Source organism: Eumetopias jubatus, unplaced genomic scaffold (assembly GCF_037043125.1).
Source record: "Eumetopias jubatus isolate StellerSeaLion01/CBP00866 unplaced genomic scaffold, mEumJub1_p1.0 scaffold_3, whole genome shotgun sequence".
Taxonomy (NCBI): domain Eukaryota; kingdom Metazoa; phylum Chordata; class Mammalia; order Carnivora; family Otariidae; genus Eumetopias; species Eumetopias jubatus.
The window spans coordinates 170,768,778-170,776,734 of NW_028274809.1; positions in this window are offsets into that span (position 1 = coordinate 170,768,778).

A 7,957-nucleotide genomic window follows, 5' to 3' on the forward strand; every position below is an offset into this window, starting at 1 on the left:
GGACAGTGTGGTCTCAGGATCCCCAGGGTCACAGAAAGAACAGGGTGCCTGAGCAGGCAGAGTTCCCAACATTGGAGCAGGGAAACAGGCTACAGTCAGCAAGCCCTGAAGTGGGCTCTCAGCTTGATTTGTCATAAACTGAGAACTGCTGCAAGATTGGGCAAATGCTCTCCATGTGGGGTACCTGCAAAGGGCAGAAACAAGGCCACCGTCCTTCTTCCAGTGGTGGGGTAGCTGCCAGTAGCAGGCCCCTGGCCACCTTTCTCCCTCCCCTGGGAGGATCTGCATGGGTGCGCACTGCAGGAGTCTGCAGAGTTTGGCACAGTAAACTGAGGGTTTACTGAAGAGAGGGGGCCACAATCTTTCAGCTCCCGGGCTGGAGATAGAGGAACTACCATTTTTATTTTCATCCTCTGAAGTGCTGCAGAATGCCTTCAGGGAACAAAAGCCACATAGAGCAACCCGAAGCAGCTTACACTGAGCCTGGCCACCTGGCAAGGGGTGGTGCAACTCCGTCCAGACAGAGACACTTGAGAGAATCAGTGCAGCCAACCCCTCCCCAGAAGACCAGCTAGAACATCAGGTGAATACCAAGTTTTCAACCTAGAACATCAGGTGAATACCGAGTTTTCAACCACACAGAACTGCAAAACTCCTGCACTCTGGGAAAATACTATATAGAATTCAAGGTTTCTTTTCATGATTCTTTTATCTTTCAGTTTAAAATTTTCGTGCTCTTTTTCCTTTTTTTTCATTTTCAACATGTATGTTTTAATTATAGCTAGTGAGTTCAAATGGGGAAATGTTGAAAGTTTGTGCATGTATGTAGAGTGTTGTTTTTTTCCTAGCAGGTTTAGATAAGAACTTTTTTTCTCTTTGGAACCAAGATATTGAACTACCCTTTTATACTAAGCTGGATTTCAATAGTAGCCTTACTTTAATATCCTTTTTTCTAGAGGTGTGTGTGTGTGTGTGTGAGAGAGAGAGAGAGAGATTTTACAAGTTTTCATTTCATATTTTTAAAAAATAAGTTTCTTATTTTATCAACTCTAATTCTCTTTTAACTTTCACTTTTACATTTACATTTTATTGTTATTATTCATTTTTTGTTTCCTTTTACTTTATTCAGTTTTATTTTTGTATATATATATAAGTTTTACTTTTTTACAATTTTGTGATTTAGTGCTTTCTAACAAACAGACCGAAATACACTGAGCACCAAGTGGATCATCCTATTTTGTCCACCTGGGGGGGACAGAAGGTATATTTGAGCAAATCATAGCTGAGAACTTCCCTAATCTGGGGAAGACACAGGCTTTCAAGTCTAGGAGGTAGAGAGAACCCTCTTCAAAATCAATAAAAATAGATCAACACCCCAACATAAGTAGTGAAGCTTACAAATTTCAGAGATAAAGAGAAAATCCTGAAAGCAGCTCGAGACAAGAACTCCTTAACCTGCAGGGTTAGGAATATTAGACTGGCACCAGACCTATCCACAGGGACCTGGCAGTCTACAAAGGGCTGGCATGATATATGAGGGGTACTAAATGAGAAAAATATGCAGCCAAGAATACTTTATCCATCAAGGCTGTCATTCAGAATGAAAGGAGAGATAAAGAGCTTCCAGGATAGACAGAAAATAAAAGAATCTGTGATCACTAAACCAGCCCTGCAAGAAATATTAAAGGGGATCCTGTAAGCGAAGAGAGAGCCTGAAAGTAACATAGACCAGAAAGAAACAGAGACAACCTACAGAAACAGGGATGATACAGGTAATACAATGGCACTAAATTCCTGTCTTTCAATAGTTACTCTAAGTGTAAATGGTCTAATGTTCCAATCAAAAGACACAGGGTATCAGATTGGATTTAAAAAGCAAGACCCATCCATATGCTGTCTACAAGAGACTCATTTTAGACCTAAAGACACCCCCAGATTGAAAGTGAGTGGGTGGAGAAGCATTTATCATGCTAATGGACGTCAAAAGAAAGCTGGGGTAACAATCCTCATATCAGACAAATTAAGTTTTAAACCAAAGACTATAGTAAGGGATGAAGAGGGACACTATATCATACTTAAAGGGTCTATCCAACAAAAAGATCTAACAATTATAAATACTTATGCTCCTAACTTGGGAGCAGCCAATTATATAAGCCAATTAATAACAAAATTAAAGAAACACATTGATAACAATACAATATAGTAGGGGACTTCAACACCCTACTCACAACAATGAATAGATCATCTAAGCAGAAGATCAACAAGGAAACAGGGGCTTTGAATAACGCACTGGATCAGATGGACTTCAAAGATATATACAGAGCATTTCATCCAAAAGCAACAGAATACACATTCTTCTTGAGTGCCCATGGAACATTCTCCAGAATAGATCACATATTGAGTCACAAATCAGGTCTCAACCAGTACCAAAAGATTGGGGTTATTCCCTGCCTATTTTCAGGCCACAATGTATTGAAACTCAATCACAAGAGGAAATTTGGAAAGAACCCAAATACTTGGAGGTTAAAGTGCATCCTACTAAAGAGTGAATGGGTCAACTAGGAAATTAAAGAAGAATTAAAAAAAAAAAACAATTCATAGAAACAAATGAAAATGAAATGCAACTATTCAATACTTTTGGGTTACAGCAAAGGTGGTCCTAAGAGGGAAGCACATAGCAATACAAGCCTTTCTCAAAAAAATTAGGAAAGTCTCAAATACACAAGCTAGCTCACCTTATACCTTAAGGATCTGGAGAAAGAACAGCAAATAAAGCAAAAATCAAGCAGGAGAAGAGAAATAACAGGGATTAGAGCAAAAATCAATGAAATAGAAACCAAAAGAACAGTAGAACAGATCAATGAAATTAGAAGCTGCTTCTTTGAAAGAATAAGACTGATAAACCCCTAGTGAGATTATCAAAAAGAAAAGAGAAAGGACCCAAATTAATAAAATTATGAATGAAAAAGGAGAGATTACAATCAACACCAAGGAAATACAATCTTTTTTTTTTAAGTGTATTTCTTTTTATTTTAAGATTTTATATATTTATATGACAGAGAGAACATAGAGAGCGAACACAAGTGGGGGAGAGGGAGAATCAGGCTTCCCGCTGAGCAGGGAGCCCAATGTGGGGCTCGATTCCAGGACCACGGGATCATGACCTGTGCCGAAGGCAGACACTTAACAACTGAGACACTCAGGTGCCCCAAAATACAAACAATTTTAGGAATATATTATGAGCAACTATATGCCAAGAAATTAGGCAAACTGGAAAAAAATGGATGCATTCCTGGAAACTTATAACCTACCAAAAATGAAATAGGAAGAACTAGAAAACCTGAACAGACCCATAACTAGCAAGGAAATGGAAACAGTAATAAAAAAAAAAAGAAGAAAAAAAAAAGAAACCCTCACAACAGACAAGAATCCAGGGCCAGATGGCTTCCCAGAGGAATTCTACAAAACATTTAAAGAAGAACTAATACCTATTATTCTGATGCTGTTGCCAAAAATAGAAAGGGAAGGAAAACTTCCAAACTTGTTCTATGAGGCCAGCATTACCTTGATTCCAAAAGCAAAGACTCCACCAAAAAGAATTACAGACCAATATCCTGAATGAACATGGATGCCGAACTTTTCACCAAGATACTAGCCAATAGGATCCAACATTACATTGAAAGGATTATTCACCATGACCAAGTGAGATTTATCCCTGGGCTTAAGGGTGGTTCAACATCCGCAAATCAATCAACATGATACATCACATTAATAAAAGAAAGGACAAGAACCATATGATCTTCTCAATTGATGCAGTAAAAACCATTTGCCAAAATATAGCATCCTTTCTTAATCAAAACTCTCCACAGTGTAGGGATAGAAGGAATATACCTCAATTTCATAAAAGCCATCTGTGAAAAGGCCACAGTGAAGATCATTCTCAATGGAGAAAAACTGAGAGTTTTTCCCCCTAAGGTCAGGAATATGACAGGGATGCCCATTCTCACACTGTTGTTCAACATAGTACTAAAATTCCTAGCCTCAGCAATCAGACAACAAAAACAAATAAAAGGCATTCAGATTGTCAAAGAAGTCAAACTCTCTCTCTTTGCAGATGACATGATTCTCTATGTGGAAAACCCAAAAGACTCCACCCAAAAATTGCTAGAGCTCATACAGGAATTAGGCAGAGTGGCAGGATATAAAAATCAATGCACAGAAATCAGTTGTATTTCTATACACTGAGACAGAAGAAGGAGAAATTAAGGAGTCGATCCCATTTACAATTGCACCAAAAACCATAAGATAACCTAGGAATAAACCTGACCAAAGAGGTAAAGGATCTATATTCTGAAAACTATAGAACATTTATGAAAGAAATTGAAGAAGACACAAAGAAATGGAAAAACATTCCATGCTTATGGATTGGAAGAATAAATACTGTTAAAATGTCTATGCTACTCAGAGCAATCTACACATTCAATGCAATCCCTATCAAAATACATTGACATTTTTCACAGAACTGAAACAAATAATCCTAAAATTTATATGGAACCAGAAATGACTCCGAACAGCCAGAGGAATGTTGAAAAAGAAAACCAACGCTGGTGGTATCACAATGCTGTACTTAAAGCTCTATTACAAAGCTGTAATCATCAAGACAGTATGGTATTGTTAAAAAAACAGATACATAGATCAATGGGACAGACTAGAAACCCCAGAAATGGACCCTCAACTGTACTGTCAACTAATCTTTGACAAAGCAGGAAAACATATCCAATGGAAAAAAGAGTTTCTTCAACAAATGGTGCTGAGAAAATTGGAAAGCCACATTCAGAAGAATGAAACTGGACCATTTTTTTTTTTTACACCCTATGCAAAGATAAACTCAAAATGGATGAAAGACCTAAATGTGAGACAAGAATCCATCAAAATCTTAGAGGAGAACATAGGCATCAACCTCTTTGACCTCAGCCATAGAAATTTTTTCTAGACACATCTCCAAAGACAAGGGAAACAAAAGCAAAAATGAACTATTGGGACTTCATCAAGATAAAAAGCTTCTGGGCACCTGGGTGGCTCAGTTGGTTAAGCGACTGCCTTCAGCTCAGGTCATGATCCTGGAGTTCTGGGATCGAGTCCCTCTTTGGGCTCCCTGCTCAGCAGGGAGTCTGCTTCTCCCTCTGACCCTCCCCGCTCTCGTGCTCTCTCTCTCTCTCTCATTCTCTCTCTCAAATAAATGAAATCTTTAAAAAAAAAAAAAGATAAAAAGCTTCTGCCCAGCAAAGGAAACAGTCAACAAAACTAAAAGCACCTAGGGTATGGGAGAAGATATTTGCAAATGACATATCATATAAATGGCTAGTATCCAAGATATATAAAGAACTTTTCAAACTCAACACACAAAAAATAAATAATGCAGTCAAGAAATGGACAGAAGACATGAACAGCCATTTCTGCAAAGAAGACATCCAAATGGCTAACAGACACATGAAAATATGCTCCACATCACTTGGCATCAGGGATGTACAGATCAAAACCACAATGAGATACCAACTCACACCAGTCAGAGTGGCAAAAATTAACAAGACAATAAACAAATTTTGGCGAGGATGTGGGGAAAGGGGAACACTCTCACCCTCTTGGTGGGAATGCAAGCCACTCTGGAAAATGTTATGGAGGCTCCTCAAGAAGTTAAAAAATAGATCTACCCTATGACCCAGCAATTGCACTACTAGGTATTTACCTGAAGGACACAAACATTGTGATCAAAAGGTGCACCTGCACCCCAGTGTTTATAGCAGCAATATCCACAATTAGCCAAACTGTGGAAAGAGCTGAGATGTCCATCGACAGATGACTAATGACTGGATAAAGAAGATGTGGTATGTATATACAATGAATATTACTCAGCCATCAGAAAGGATGAATATTTTCCATTTTATTGACACGGATGGAATTAGAGGGTATTTTTTTAAAAGATTTTATTTATTTATTTGAGAGAGAGAGAATGAGATAGAGCATGAGAGGGGCGAAGGTCAGGGAGAAGCAGACTCCCCGCTGAGCAGGGAGCCCGATGCGGGGCTCGATCCCGGGACTCCAGGATCATGACCTGAGCCGAAGGCAGTTGCTTAACCAACTGAGCCACCCAGGTGCCTGGAATTAGAGGGTATTATGCTGAGCAAAATAAGTCAATCAGAGAAAGACAATTACCATATGGTTTCACTCATGTGGAATATAAGAGAGAGCACAGAAGGTCATAGGGGAAGAGAGGGAAAGCTGAATGGGAGGTCATCAGAGAGGGAGAAAAAACAATGAGAGACTCTTAACTATAGGAAACAAACTGAGGGTTGCTGGAGGAGAGGTGGGTGGGAGGATGGGATAATTGGGCAGTGGGCACTGGGTGTTATATGCAACTGGGTGTTACATGCAACTGATGAATTATTGAACACTACATCTGAAACTAATGATGTAGTATATGTTGGCTAATTGAAACTATATAAGAAAAATAGAATATAACTCATTCTGGCCCTGTTGATAATATGGAGAATGTTGCTGAGATTCTGTAACTAACATAAAGAAATGTTTGGCATTGCACTTTTGTTTTTTTATAGTCCACCTCTACTTTGTCATGAAAATTCATAACATCTACACTACTATCATCAGTATCAAAATAATCATTGAAACCTCCCTCTTAACAGAATCGGGTCCCCAAAGAAGGAAGGCAATTGTTCCTTGTCACTAATATTTCTTGGTTGGTCTTTTTTGTTTTTTATGATTTATTTATTCATATTAGTTGAAAGAGAGTGTGAGCAGGGGAAAGAAGGAGAGGGAGAGGGAGAGAATCTCAAGCAGAGTCCCTGCTGATCATGGATCCTGACCTGGGGCTCAGTCTCATGCCCCTGAGATCATGACCTGAGCCAAGATCAAGAGTTAGACTCTTAACCAACTGAGCGAACAAGGTGCCCCGCTGATTGGCCTTTTACTTGGATGTTAGAAAGTTGAAATATCCATTTCACCATGTAAAAATCAATAGCAAATATATATATATAATATATGTATTTCCCAAATTTTTTTTAATTTTTTTTAAAGATTTTTATTTATTCATGAGAGACAGAGAGAGGGAGAGAGAGGCAGAGGGAGAAGCAGGCTCCCAAGGAGCAGGGAGCCCAATGCGGGACTTGATCCCAGGACCCTGGGATCATGTGCTGAGCCAAAGGCAGACGCTTAATCATCTGAGCCACCCAGGCGCCCTTTCCCAAATATTTTAAAAAACACAAAATATTACTAAATAACTCATAGTTCAAAGAGAAAGTCTCAAGAGAAATTAGAAAATATTTTCAATTAAATGAAAATGCAATATAAAATTTGTGGAATACAATTAAGCAATGCTTAAACAAAAACTTATTATATATGTATATTAGACTAGAAGACAGATCTCAAATAATTCTATGTTATGCCTTAGGAAAATAGATTAAAAAAAAGAATAAATTGAGCTCATACCACACAGAATAAAGGAAATAATAAATATGGCAGCAGAATTTAAAATGGAAAAAGGAGTAAGAGAAAAGCTGTGAAACAAAACTTGGTTCTTTAAAAAAGTATTAAACCTTTAGCAAAATTCACCACAAAACAACCCAAACACAAATACCTCATATCAGGAATGAAAGGGATAATGAATATCCCTGTGTACCACGTAGATATTAAAGGATAAAATGTAAATACTATGAAAAAATCTATTATAAATTTGATAGATGCAAACGATAAAATCCTTCAAAGTCCTAAACTACCAAAAAATACTCAGAAAGAAAAACCTAACGTGGTAATACAATATCTATTATATAAGTTGAATTCTCAGCCACAATTGTCCAATAAAGAAAACCTCATGCACAGGGGCGCCTGGGTGGCTCAGTCCTTGTACCCCTGCCTTCAGCTGGGGTCATGATCCCAGGGTCCT